The 15,342-nt window shown below is 39.2% G+C and overlaps 1 long non-coding RNA gene across 1 annotated transcript in view; it reads left to right on the top strand.

Moving 5' to 3' along the window:
* LOC145425454 (uncharacterized) overlaps positions 1–15,342 on the top strand; it is an 83,769-nt gene that overhangs the window by 36,813 nt on the left and 31,614 nt on the right. The window contains exon 2 of the long non-coding RNA XR_013906143.1: positions 2,573–2,607. This is a non-coding gene — a long non-coding RNA (uncharacterized LOC145425454). The remainder of the gene's footprint in view (positions 1–2,572; positions 2,608–15,342) is intronic.

Raw genomic sequence — 15,342 nt, 5'->3', positions numbered from 1 at the left:
GGGGTTTTTTTTGTTGTGGTCCATGTAGCACTGACAGCATCTGAGGCGAAGGCCCCCCTGTGGAGGCTGCCTGTGGGAATGCCAGCGTTATACAAGGTCTGTCTTCCATCGTTCCTCCCCGTTCGTGTCTGCTTTTCTGCCACCAGCACAGCGTTCCTGTGTGTGTAAACAAACATCTGCACCAGCCTGGTGCTGCGTGGAAAGCCACTTTGGCAAAGATCCAGCTCTGGAGTACGCAGCTGCCAATGGTGGGAACTCTGGGGGGCACAGGCTGCTTATCCTAATTGTTCTGATCATGATGACAATTTCTTTCATATGACATAATCAAAATAAATTTACAGAATTCATTTTTTTTCTCCATGTGTTTTTTTCTCCACTAGAAAAAAAAGCACACAGAAGCACATTGTAAATGGGAACGTTTCTATTTGAATTTTTGCATGTTTTGGTTTTTCGAGCTACTTGCAGCATGTCGGGTAGCGTACTACTAATCAATTGGACGCAAATATAAGATTTAAATGCAAATATCTACACAATTTAACACAAATAATGATTTTGTTTCTCTACGTAGACGTAGCAATCATGTCTATTGTGATTGCTCTCTTTATGCTGACTATACGCTACCCTGACAAGCGTGTGAGAACGAATACTGTGAAATAATTCAAACTGTGTTCCTGAATATAATAGCGTTCCAAAGTGTGGCTATAATGAAGCAGGTATTTTAAATAAGATATAGTGCAGAAAATAACATTGCCTCAAGGTCAATCGTGCAACTGTAATGAAGGCTGGGATGTATTCTTCAATATGTTTATGTCTCACCTAGCAGGCAGTGCTGTGTTAAGCACCCCCGCTACCGTGAAAAAAGGCATCAAAGGCAGCAAAAACATGTATGGTATGGAATGTGAATGTTCACATGTCCATTCGTGGGGCTGTAAGACCCTCCTCAGTTGGTATAGAAAAACACTTACTGCTAATGTAAATAGCAAGGCAGCATAAATCAGAAGACACGTGCAGCCCGGGAGAATATCGTGTAATAGTTATTGCGAAATGAAGTGGCATTGGGATCAATATCCCACTATATCTCACTCTGGCGTAATGGCGCAGAGGGAAGCTGGAGGCCAAGGGAGTCTGGTCCCTCCACCCCACCATGGGCCCATAAATCTGACTGACCTGCAGCCTGCTTATTAAAGTACATACACAATCAGCAGCCGGCATCCAAAAATACATGCTTACTTACTGACCTGGAGTCAGGGGAATGGATGCCTTTACTTTGTCTAAGGGCAAGGGTTAAAGTCTGATTGGCATCATCACTATACTATACATAGAAGAGGGCAAGTGTTAGTTCACTGTTGATAATGTCTAATAACATTTAAACATTTCAAGTAAACTTTCAATGCCTCGACCGCAGGGAATTGTTTAGATTAGTTTATGACCGTTGTAAATTCAGCGTGTCGTGTGTAACTTTTAATATTACGTTTATTTATAAATTAATCTGTTTTTATTCATGGTATCTTAAGGCACAAACTTTTCTGCTGCCACAGAGTGTAGAGCAATTATGCTTTCTAAGCTCTGGCTTGTTCACCAAAATTAAACTATGGTGTACTGTTCACTGAGGAATCTGCTGTGCTGTCAGTAATTATTTCATAATAAATGAAAGGAGAAAGAAAATTGTTTTCAAGGTTGCGCTTCCAAGGTTGAGATTTCCCTGCTTGAAAACTGTCTTTTCAACCTCAAGCTTGAATTTCATGGCCACACAGACACAACTAGTAGGGTTTGCTTTTGGCACAGTGCTCGGGACGAAGGGCGCGTGTCATTCTCACAATTACACAACACAAACACAAAGGGAAAGACGTATAAAAGCATAATGAAGATGCAATTTCTCTGATACCAGTGGAGAAAAGGCTTTATTCGAAGCTGTTTGCATTTGATTGCGCAGTGTTTTGTGGGTCCAATCGAGTACAGTATACACTATAGCATGCAGAGATGAAATTATTTTCTCTGCTCAGAATTGCTAATTACGAATGGTCTGAATAGGAGACCTACATTTTGGATGAGCAAGGAACAATGAGCTGGAGTGTGTTTGCGGTTTGGATGTTAAAAGAAGGCAATGGGTGTATAAAAAGAAGAGTAGTTTTTTGTTTTCTCTTCTCTGAGACTTCCTCTTTTCTGAGAAAGAGAAAGTCTTTTAGATGGCTTTTTCTGTATTTTATGCAACACATGTTTGCATAGTGTCCTTTTATTATCCCTCAGGTTGTAATATAATTTCTTAACAAACAGTACAGAGCCTGCAGACAAAATGAGTGCAACAGGACAATGTAATGATAATGGCTGTCTGTGATTTCCCAGATTATTCTGTTTTTTTCCACTCGCATATAAGTTGCAAGCTTAGTACAGCCTTGGGAAGATAATATTGCCCACTAAGAAGGTTGCTGGCAAATGCTTATTGATAGTAATTGTAATAAACTAATGAGAACAGTGAACTGTGTGGTTAACGTTTGATCCTTTACAGATATCTGTTTGATTGGTACACAACTGAAGACTGTGAACAATGATGCACCTCTCTTCTGTTTTGCAGGACTGTGAAGGAAGCTTCTCTCTGTTTCACAGTTGGTAAGTGTTTCCTTCTAAAATTGTCTTTCTTTCATTGTAGTTTCAGAGCATGTATGAGACTTTAGAGGGAGTACTTTCTTTGAGAAAAGTTTGAATTTTTGTTATATGAAATCTCAGAGTAACCCCTTTAAAACTTGAGTGAAAAAAGTATCAGATAAAGCTTTATGTGTTTAAACAATAAGAGATGGTATGCAGTCAGTCTTATTGACACACCCTTATAGGTACATCTTTAATTAATTCCAACATGTAATGGGTTCTTTTGTTATTGTAAATGATGTTACTTGCGTAAACTCTACTGTGCTCATAATAAATAATATTGTATGCAAAAGATTGATGAAACTACACATTTTGCAACCAATCTAATAAAAAGACATACAACTGATAAAAAAGGAGAGAAAGAAAAGAAAAACTGAACAAATATGTGGCACATTTAGAAAGTTCAGACTCTTGTAAACTCAGACTTCATAAACTTGTCAGGCCTTATTTGACTCGTTAGGACTTGTAGGGCAGGTGAAGAGCTGTCCTTAGGAATTGTCAGCTGATGACAGTACAGAGCTTGATCAATTCTCTGACTCTTTAGACCTTGTGGTAACAGTCAACAACTATGAGCTCCTCTAAGCAACTGACTGAGGATCTGAAAATGAAGTTATTTGATGTCTACAAAGCAGAGGAAGGCTATAAAAAGATATCAAAGCGCTTCCACCTTGCAATTTCCACTGTCCAAAATGTCATTAAGAAATTGCCGGAACCGTGGAAGTAAGAAGATCTTTAAGACCGAGAAAACTTTCAGATAAAACTGCGTTCCTGCTGGGCAGAAAGGGAAAGCAAAAACTTTGTATGATTGCAGAGGAACTGCTAAAAGGTGTAGCTCCTGACTCGGGAGTAGTGATATGCAATTGCGCTATGAAGCAATGATACACAAATAGGGTCTACTAAATCTTAGCAGCAACCTGTTCAAAAAAGGTATAATTTGAAATATGAAAAGCATCATGTGAATTAGCCAGAGTCATTTTAGAAATAAGTGCTGGACAAAAGGCCTTAAAACTTAGCTTTTTAATGACAATTACCAAAGGTGAGTTTGAAGAAAGGAAATACTAAGCTTAATACTAAGATAATACAAAAACATGGAGCTTTTGGATAAAAATATCATGCAGTTAGTCAAGAAACTGAAACTAACTCGGTGATCTAAAGTGTACCTCAAAATTCACCGTGAACTACTTAAAAATTATAAGCAGAGCCTTTTGGACTGGCCCTGACAGTACCATGACATGAGTATCATTAAAAATCTGTGGATAGATCTTGAACATGCTGTGTGTGCCAGACAGTCTAAAAAATATGTCAGAGGTTGAACTGAACTGCAAGGAAGAGTGTTGAAAATTTCTAATTTTAGAATTGGAAGGTTCCTAGCTTGGCTCAAAAAAATGTTTGAATACTGCAGGCTTTCCATGTCCTTTTTTTCACTCCAAAAGTCAGTTTGACTAAAGTTTTGCATAAAATTACCAACAGGTAAACTATATACATTCACCAGCTTCTTCATTAGGTACACCAGTTCAGTTGGTTGTTGATGCAAATATCTTATCAGTCAGTTAAATGGGAGAAACGTGTGTATGTATACGTGGATGCATACATGGTCAAGATGACTGGCAGAAGTTTAACCAAGTGTCAGAAAGGAAAAAAGATGATCCAAGTTACTTTAGACATGGCACACTTGTTGGTGTTAGTGAGATTGATCTGAGAAACTGTTGACTGTTGACTCTATGTTAGAAACTGTTGATACACTGGGATTTTCCCACAAAACCATATGTAGGGTTTAGAGGAAATGGTCTGAAAAAGAGAAAATATGCAGTGAGTGGCAGTTCTCTGGGAAAAAATGCAAGAGGTTGATGCCAGAGGTTTGGGGCGAATAGCAAGACTGCTTTGAGGGGATAGGTAAGCAATTGTAGCCCAAATATCAACTCGTTACAACCAAGGTAGGCAGAAGATGCATCTCTGAACACACAACACATCAAACCTTACACCACGAGCTACTGCAGTAGAAAGAAAAGAACTAAGAACAGAAAAGTGAGGCTACGTTTCACACGCCCTCACCAAAATCGGTCTGACGAGTCTCGATTTCTGTTGTAGTCAGATGATAGGGTCATAATTTGGTACAAATGGCATGAAAGCTTGGATCCATAATTTCTTGTATAAGTGGTTCTGGCTGGTGGTAGTGGTGTAATGCTGTGATATTTTCTTGGCACAATTTGGGCATCGTTTAAACACCACTGTCTACCTGAGTGTCCGTCCCTTTATGACCACCGTCTACCCATCTTCTGATTGCTGCTTCTAGCAGGAAAACTCAAATCATCTCTTGGGTTTCTTGAACATGTCAATGAGATGACAATACTTGCTCCATTAGAACACCTTTGGGTTGCAGTGGAAAGGAGAATCACATCACTGATGTGCAGATGACAAATGTGCAGCAACTGTGTGATGCCGTCATGTCAATATGGACCAAAATCTCTGAGGCATGTTTCCATTACCTTGTTGAATCAAAGAGAGCTCTGAAGGAAAACGGGTACTATTACAGTGTTACTAATGAAGTGATCGGTGAGTGTAACTGTCTATATTTTTCCAAGTTTTGAAAAGAGACAAAGAAGCAATGAATGTAACAGAAAACACAGGTAATGTATAGCCAATATGATGTGCAGCTATCTAAGTCTAAAAAAAGCCATTGTCCTCACAAATCCTTGATACATATTTCTAACTTTAAATAACTCATTTCAGAACTGGACTGATGTTAAGGCAAGCTGATGATTATATTAAAACAACTTGTTGCTATGAGATTATATTATAGGGTTGTAATGTAAGTGGTGATTTAAACAGTTGCTTCTAATTCAACACGAGTAAAATTGTACTTAGTGTAATTCAATAATGTGCTCAAGTGTAATTTTATAGCTGGGAAAAAGACTTACTGTATTAACATGATCATTTGTTTTGTTGCACATGTATCATATAGATTGGTTCTTTATACACGTGAATGAACAAGCATTACAGGGTTATTTGATCAGCATCTTCAAGTTTGCATGCAGTTCTTTAATAAACTTGACCTATTAATAGCACACACACAAACACACACACAGTACACCTCTCTTGAACTCTGAGTTCTATCACTGCCCTGAACTTGAACCTAGAAGGTTTACTGTAGCACATCATTGGTCTGAAGGATGGTCTGATTGTATAGAACAGGGAAGGGGCTAATTTGCAAGTGTGACATCATGAAAAAGGTTGAGGAAATGACTGGAGCCAGATCGAACTCCACTACAAGTCTGTACCACAGGTTAGCAAGAGCCGATGTGTGTGAATAACATGTAAATGAGCAGCACGGACTGACCTTTGTCCTGTGTGTGTGAGGATCTGTGACCAGTGGCTGACCCGTAATCCTCTCCTAAATGATTTGACAATAGAGAGGTGTATTGATCTGGCGAGTCTTCAGGCAAGAGGGTCAAGAGCCTGACAGACAGTCTAAGTCTTCTTGTAGGGAGAGAGGCGCTCCTTTTCTTTTCTACAGACTGTAGACATGTGCTGGGTCATGTGTGGATCAGTCTTCTCTTTCAGTCCCCAGGACAGACAGGCTTCGCACAGCACGTCGGATCCTACGTCACTTGCTTTACTATCTTAATTAGGATAACAAAGAGGCTATGTGTAAAAACAGAAAAAATAACACATTTGGGGGTCATATGACAAGCTCAGGAAATAGTTTCTTTTTTTTCCCTTTGAGACAGCACAAACTGTTTAAAGTAAAGCTTTATGCCTTAGAGAGCTTTGGTTACCTACACCATCAAATACCCCCCCTTTCAACAAAATAACACATGCCTGCAAACTCCCCCTCGGAGCCCCTGGATTTCCCCACTGTGCCTGGGCGGTTGCTGTCTTCTGGGTTCACCCAGAAAGGATTGGCCAGCTCCCACATCTGCACAGACACAAGAACAGAGAAAACAAAAGGAAATTCTCCTGCTGACCACAAGTCCCACCATCTTGCATAATCAAACCATCCCTCTCTCTCTCTCTCTCTCTCTCTCTCTCTCTCGGATTCTTTCAGAGTGACTGGTTTTAGAGCAACATCTGGAAGGAGCAGCAGTTTTCTTTCCCTGTATTTTTTTGGGGAGATTTAGGCCCCCGATAATCTGTCTCCCTGCTCATTAAAGGAGCTGAATAAACACTGGCCTCTTCCAGTTGTTCCTATGAATTTCCTCACCAGGCGTCAGGAGACCCAAGCAGGGGCTACTGGATCAAAGCAGCCGGCAGCCCCATGTGTGTAGAGAGTGAGAGTGCGTTCCGGGTTGGGCCCATTACCTTTCTCCCTTGGAGCCTTAAAGGCTCCTAGGTCACTGCCTGTCAGCTCTTTGGCCCAAGCTCAGCAGAGGAGGAGGAGGAGGAGGAGGAGGAGAAAACAGGAAAAGACAAGAAAAAAATGAGAGTCAACCAGAAGAGATCATTGTGTATGTGTGTATACATAGATAGGGTCAACACACAACAATATTTTTTTGTTGTCTCGGGTAAGCGGGTAAGCTTTTGGTTTCTGTTTTAATCTTTGCCTAACGGGGTTGTGCACTTGCAGTGGTAGTGAGACATATAGTCATTACAAGCGCCTATGTAAAGCTTTAGTCGCAGGTTTTCCAGCAATATGAAAAGAGCAAGCGCATTTTGAGAGTTTTGGTGCATGCCACTCTAATGCAGTGACCCCTGTGTGACATTAATTTTCTAATTCCCTGCACTTCCTGGCAATCAACTTAGAGGGGCAGTGGTTCGCTAGAAAAGTTTGTAGTGGAAGCAATTAAAGACCGAAATCTGAAAAAAGTAGCAGGAACAAACAGCAGCAGCAAAATCAACGCAAGAAAAAGGATGATGCTATAATTGTTGCTCAGAAAGATGATAAAAAAAATGTATCAGATTGTACCGGTTGCTCACCAAATAAAAAAACAAAACAAAAAAACACCAATTTTAAATGGTTAGTGTAATTAACTTGCTAGGCTACTAGCTACATGATGGTTACAGCTGCGCCTGGAAATTGCCAGTGTTTGTGTTTGTATATGTGCACTGTGTGTGTATGTGTGTGTCTGTGTGTACACAAATGGCCCTGTGGTCGTCATCAGGCTCCCATCAGCCCCTCCATTAGTTACTGAGCTGTGGGTCCGTGCTGGAGCCTACCTGCCCTGAATACAGATTAGGGTAAGGGTGTATGGACAGCAAGCACAATGAAGACAAACACACATGCACGCACATGCTCACACAAAAGATTGCATTAGCGTATTATCTACTTTGACATACAGTGGCATATTTTGACACACACACACATTACAATCAAAGTCACTACATTTCACACACCTAAAGACTGAGCTTTTGGATCATATCCACGGAGTAGTAAAAGCATTAAAACATTTCAGTATTTTTTTTTCCTTTGGCTGATAAAAGCATGATTTATATACTGGACACTGAAACACCAGCTCCTGCAGAGTACACTTCATCTGGTTCAGGCACATCATAGCTTACACATTTTAAAATAACGGCACACACAGCAGAGTACACACACTGTCAGCCTAGCACAAAGGCAAATACGCTTGCATACGTCTCCTTCTCGAGTCGCAGACACACGTGCTCATGACAAAAAGTCTGCAGTCAATCATTACAGCTGGCCAACCAAACACACAGCCGCCATGCTTAGTGATAATGTTTTCACATCTGCCACCGCTATCATAGAGACAATGACAACCTGAAAAGATTTGGTCCCTTTACATTTATTTCAAATGAATTAATTTTGCTTTTATTGGTTTGTTCTGTGGTTAATATTTTTGTGTGATAAAATGTTAAAAACAATGATAATTTAAAAAAAAAATTCCTTTCGCCTGTGAGGTTTGGACAGAGAAAGACGTGATGGTTTAGACAAATCAGGAATGATGCTTGTGTTTTCAAAGAGAAAAATAAGAAGTGAGTTGTGCAGGTTGAGGTCACGGCTGAAGACCAGGCCAGAGCTTTGGAGTTAACGCAGGAGCTGTAGGGCATAAAGGTTGAGGGTAGGGGAGCGGGTGTGTGATGGCTTCTGTGTGTCTCTCTGGCAGGGCAATGGGACTCTTGGGAGACCTGGGTCATGAGGCCTCCCTCCAGACCCCGCCCCATGCCCCCACCCCACCGCATTACTGTGCCATTTAAAGCCACCCAGCATCTATTTCCTCCAATAAAAACTAATAACCTTTTCTGTCGGAAATCACGGCAGCTCTTGAGTGCTGGAGCAGAGGCCTGACTGGATGGCCTGTAATTGCGGTCCAGTAGTCTCCCTTTAGTTTATTTTTTGCAGTGTTTTGGATTTTTTTTTTTTTTCCCCCCAGTCCTTTTGGTCCTCTGCGCTTTGCGGCTGATTGCCTGCGCAGCTCACCCCACACTCAGTAATCAGACAGGAGCTGGAGAGGGGGCAAAACAGCAACTCAAGGACCTTTTATAATTGGGAGGGATTTGGAGGGCAGTTGGACTTTACATTTGGTGTCAGAATAGGTTGTGATGGTGACTGTGCCAGATGAATAACAGAGGTGCCAAAGCCCCCACCGCAGTCAAGTGGTTCATTGTGAGGCGACTATGAATAGTCTGCATGTATATCTGTTCTGTTACTGTCCATTTGTCATCAGGAGTGTGGAATATTTTTGCAATTCACCTTCTCCGTCCACCATATTTTAAAAATAGAGTTTCACACACATTTTCACAAGGGCTTGGATAAATATTGTTGCTGTGTTATTAGCTGTACCATATAGAATATTTATCATTCAAGTTTGTTTTTGTCTGTCTTTTTCATTTAAAAATTAATGGACTAAAATGTTCTTTGTCAACTGGAATAAACATTAAAAGTCTCTAATTTTTAGTGTAAAATATGGCATTTAAAATATTTTTCTTTCTAAATTACGATGACACTGAATGAAGGAATGTAGAAATATCTCAAAGCATTAATTAATCTCTAAGAACATGTTTCAAGTGTAGAGTTTATGCAGTTTATCTAAAAACTGACAGATATGTTTTATTTCTTTTTTTTTTCTTTGCTGTAGACACAGCTGTAGACTATCAAACACAAAGTTACTCTCCTGTTGGGTCACTTGTATGCACGTGGGTATTTGATACAATATTTTAGTGCAAATGTTAGGTAAATCTAGGCCAGTACTACAAACAAGAAGTTAGAGGTCTTGGGGTTTTGGGAGGTAAAGAAACACTACATCTGGGACTGGTAAAAACTCAAAGGGTCTAAAGTACTGATCAGTTTTGTAATTACATTAGGAGAAGTGTATGCTTGGGCAAGCTGCTGGTTACTAATTTAAGACAGCCATAAACACCCTCAGGTTTACAGTTCTTCCTGTGGGTCTCTTCATGCACTCCACTGACAAAAAACAGCATGATATCTCTGCTACAAGGAGCCACTCCCCTTCAGGACACAGAGTCCAAACCTTAGGCTTGCTCTCTCACAGTACAAACAAATATCTCTTGTCCAAACAAAACTAGCATACTTTTTGTATGGCCTTGAATGTGCACGTCTTCTCATTTAAAAAGCAATACTGCTGTTCATTTGTTTTACGATGTTTATTCTTCAAGGTATTTCTGAGAATTATAAAGTTACAAAACAGTGTTATACTTTGATCTCTTAAAGGCAAATAAGTAGAAATGGTGCATTCACCCTGCATATTAGCAGTTTATTATAAGTGAATGTGCCATCTGGAAACATTTGTTATGTTACAAAGCTAATGAAATAGTGTTGCACAACGATAAAAAATAAAGCAAACTATCGAAAGATCACTAAATATATGTGAACTGCATTTTTATGTGGTTCTTTATTTTATCTGGACCACATGAGCCATAATAACTACCTGGAGTATTTTTAAAGGTAAAACATTTTTAAAATATTTTATTTATTTATTTAAACAAATGAATGCCTGCTCTTATAATTTTTTTTCCTTTCTTGTAATAAGGCAAGAGGTGCTTGGGGTGGATGGTGAGCACTTGTGGTTGAAGAATTGTGAAATTTTATTACTTCTCAAGTTATTTCTGTAGCAAAGGAGGTTTTTTTTTAAGAATGATTCCTTTATCAAAAGTACCAATAAAATACTATAAACCCCTAACTACATAAAACTGTATTATTGGCAAATTATAAATAAAGTATCAAAAGTTAAAATAATTATTCTACAAAAAACTGTTGCCCATCAGTTTTAAATAGATTACTATTACTGTTGAAGATGTTTAAACAATCACCGTTGACTTACAAGGCTTGAGCAGTGTGTAGCGTGGTTATTTTATATGTTAATATAATACAGAAGGATTAAAAAAGTGTTAATTCTGTTTCCAGAGACAATAGTCAGCTGCAACCGCAAGATGAGAGTAATGTAAAAGATGGATGTAAACAGGCATGAGAGAACACTGTTTCCGATTTATTTTGGCATGTTTTCATTCTATTTTTATATTTCACTGAACAAGCACTGCTTGCCTTGCTTGCCCTGATTGTGGGCGTACAAGATGGATGACTCTCCCACCAGAATATCAGTCCCATCAGACTGAATATCAGACAGCAAAAGCACTTTGCCTTGAATTAGAAAAAAATGTCATGCAAATGCATTTGTAGTGCCTCAGTTTACTGTCGACTTTTTCCGTACTGAACCAGAATATTGCTGTATCTCAAAACATATACTTCCCCAGATAACGCCTTTTAATGGAACTTTCTGACTATCATTATCGCTTGTTGTGCGGCTCAGATAATCCAAGATTATTTCAAGTACTGAGGTAGCCTGTTTGTATCGCTAATTAGATGATATCTGTGTCTGTGTACTGTACCTTTACAGTTTATGGATGCAGTGTCATAAACAAACTTACTCACATTTCACCCTCAGTGGTCTCCATCTTGGCGTTGTAGCTGAAAGGGAGTGATCTCTAATTTTCAGCAAGAGGGACACACCCATGAGAGGTTGTCAGAACTGATGGCAGTGCCAAAGCTAGCCAGCAGCAGCAATAGCTCTCGGGCACTTTAGGTTTCTTATTTTATTTGATGATTCTGATTGTCCTCTTCTCTTCAAAAGACTACATCAAATGTAAGGCCGGAGCCTGACCAAGCTTAAAGTAGTCATAAAATACAGCATTTAAAAATCACTGTCAAATGTTGCTGATTGTTATTTCCAGTAACTTCTTGGCGTGTTTCATTTAAGACAATACTAGTCTATCAAAATTGAAGCACTATACAAGTAAAAAGTCTATCAAGTGTTTGCAGTGTACTAGCAAAAGTATCCCAGCCTTCCCTAAAATAACCTAATTTTCCTTAACCATGTTTGAAAAATGTAATTCTGCAGTTCTGCAAATTTCCTTATTGTGCTTCTCATCCTGAGTTACCTCTGATGGTATTTTTGGTCATTAATGTACATCTGGATAATAACTATATGCTTTTAGTAACAAAAGGCTAAATTAAAATAAAGAATGAAAAAACGATTAGGGACTGTCAACGTGAAGATGACTATCAGGTACAATGTTCTTGTCAATACTGGAATTTGGATGTGAAAGCTTATGCTGTCCTTTGTTTACTGTGTAATCTATGTCCAGTGGTGACAGACGGGCAGATTAGGTGAAATGGGACAAATTTGTTGTTCTTATGACTTGTAAGGCAATAAGCATGGCTAGAAACTTCAGTTGCTGAGTGTTACAATGTGTGCGTACCATATGTTTACCTGTGAGCTATATAACCAATGTAAATGCGATTGCATTCTTTTCCATTTTGAGCACATAAATCCTAATACTACATATTTGTCAGTTTCAGTGTTTTTGTTTATTACTATTATTATTATTTTAAATTGTTCCTCTATTAGATTGTTCAACCTCCACTGACTGGCAAGCTTTTAGTCTGTTCTGGTTTGGTTTGGCTTTGCTTTGCCATCCCACAAAATATTAATGAAGGTATTGTGAATATTAGCCTACCACCCAAAGCATAAGATCTAGAAAGCAGTGGAAAGTCATCCCAATATGTTCTCTAGCCCATCTCAGTAGGGATTGTAAAATAATCTTTGCTGCCTTAACTCAAATTAAAAGTCTCTGCTTTTGAAATAAAAAGAAATAGGTGGAATTTACCCACAAATAACAAGGCAGCTGCACATGCAAAATGACTGTGCAAACATAGGCTATTCACTTCTGAGCACGGTTTAAGTTTGCAGTGTTGTAATGAAGTCTTTCTTGATTTTAGATGATCATACAGTGCTTGCAATTACATACTATATGCCAGAGGCTTGGGGTTAAGTGTTGGAGCGTGACTGTTACACCAAAAATATCCCAGTGTGTCCAAAGGCCTGTCATTTTACCTTGTGAATCAGAGGCAGCGTGTGTCTGTTTTCATTTATACTTCAAGGTGTGTGTTGTTTATTACATCAAACTATTTCTCCCCACATGAAAAGAAAATTTCAGGCATATTAGGAAATGGTGTTTCTACTTCTAACTATGGCACACGCCTGTAATAGTTTTATTCTTCCTGCTGTGCTCTATTCAAAGGTAAACACTCAAAAGTGGTTTGCATGTTCGTTTTTCCAGGCTAAGCCTAATAACTAAAGATTGGGAACTCTGCTTCCTAAGTATGCTTTACACACAGAAAATGTACGTATATGTACATTTTGCTGTATTTACATTAAGATGCAAGGTTACAATCTGTAGTGAGAAAAGGGATTTCAGCCTTTTATGTTTATATTTTAAAATCTTAACATAAAATAATGGCGCCAAAAGCTAGAGTATGAAATGGCATATATAAAACAGCTAAGCTAAGAGCTTGCATTGCCTGATAATTTAATGTTTTCCACTTGCTTTTTTTCTCTGTTCTATGTGTTCCTATTTTTGTGTTTCAGTCTGTTACTGTATGTTTGTGTGCACACTTCCTTAATTGCATTAAGAGGATGACGCACTTTCTTACTCTGTTTAAGCTCACTTTAATTGCCTCTGAATGGTGCACTAGGGAAGCAGGGACTGACGGTACAATGTGGACATGCAATTAGCTATCTTTCATAAGATGCTCAAGGGGAAAAGAGAGGGCTCCAATTCATAAAGGAATTTCACACAGAAGGCAACAAATGCTATTTTGTGTCACTGCTGTGGTGGCATCTTGATGGAATGGCATTTCATTCATTAAAGAATCAGACTTTCAGAGAAGGCAAGACAGAGATATCCATTCAAAGGGGAAAAGGAAGGATAAAAAAAAATCTGATGAAAGGGAAAAAATGTGCAGTGGTAGCTGGAGACACCAAGATATAGGTGAGGTGCAAATAAAAAATGAGAAGAGAAAGAAAGCATTACAGGAGACAGGAGGAGGGGTGAGGAAAGAGTGATTGTCAGAGATTGCACTAGAGACAGAGTGAGATATGTGTGCCCTGGTGACTTTCACTTCAGAATGAGTGCACCACTGATGGCACAATGACAGTATGGCTCTAGAAACTAGAGACTGACACATTTCACATATAAGATGCCAAATGTTTTTAAAGCCAGTGTGAGGTAAGTCATTTACAGTATACGACATACAAAAAACATTATTTTTAAAGGAAATGCTTTACTTATTATCAAGCAGACGATAAAAACCTTGCAACCTGGCTTTGTTCCAGAGAAAATGACAATAAATGTGACCTCCTTCTCTTCTTCTAACATAAACTTTTCACCAGTCATGATTGTGGGCCTCAGATCCATAAAGCTGTTATACATTGTAAATGTTACTTTACGTCATTTTTGAGGTGTATCTGAAGTAGATTGACAATAATATGGTAAGCAGCTCTTAAAATGTGATATTAGTTTATGATCCTTTATCTCAGCGGAGACAGGCCGCACATGCATTTTTCATGTGTATAAATTTATAAGTGTAAGGCATTAAGTAAATTACGTCATGCATTAAGTTAATGGCATTGTTGCGACACATATCAGAAGCTTTTAATGCCATGCAGTGCATAGGTAGCTCAAATAGCTCTATCTCTTCATGCTGCCCCTCCTTTTCCTTCTCCCTCTCCTTGTACTCATTTTTCTATGTTTTTTTTTTTGTTTTTCCCCTCTTTTCATTTTTCTATGCCCCCCTCCCCCTACTACCCCACCTCTAATACCCCTTCTCCCATCTTGGACAATCTCTCCCTGTCTCTTGCCATCTCTCCTCTTCTTCCTCTTTCTCTCTCTCTCTCTCTGTCTCTCTCTCATCCCAACTCCATTCTCCGTATCCCTCCCTCCACTCTTCTTCATTTAATAGTGGACCTCAGAGTGGTTGCCATGTCGACCAGCTGGCATATTACTATGGCAACCAGTCTGAGGAGACGAGGCTGCTGATTAGGGAGAGATGTCTAGTGTAGCCAGGCCAGCGGAGGGTGGGGAAGAAAAGGGGGGAAATGGTGTTGGGGTGCTAGAGGGGGGGTTGTATATTATAGGTCTGAACACTGTGTGTATTTGGGTGTGTATGTATTTATATATATGTGTGTGTGTGTGTGTGTGTGTGTGTGTGTGTGTGTGTGTGTGTGTGTGTGTCGTGTGCGTCTCAAGAAAATAATAATATGTTCTGCTTGGTCAGTTGTCTTGTAGTAAACCAAATGACATCCTACCTCAGATTTAAAACCACTGAAGGTCTCTACTGTCTGTCAGTGTTTTGTTTTATTTTTCATGTATTTATTTATTTATATACAATAAGTGAGAATTAGATAGGACTTTCGTAATCCTCTCCATGTACTCACCATCTTTATG

The sequence above is a fragment of the Astatotilapia calliptera genome, chromosome 1, assembly GCF_964374335.1.
Source record: "Astatotilapia calliptera chromosome 1, fAstCal68.1, whole genome shotgun sequence".
In the NCBI taxonomy this organism is placed as follows: domain Eukaryota; kingdom Metazoa; phylum Chordata; class Actinopteri; order Cichliformes; family Cichlidae; genus Astatotilapia; species Astatotilapia calliptera.
The sequence above is the reverse complement of the archived record's forward strand: the minus strand, read 5'-3'. Positions and strand labels throughout refer to the sequence as shown.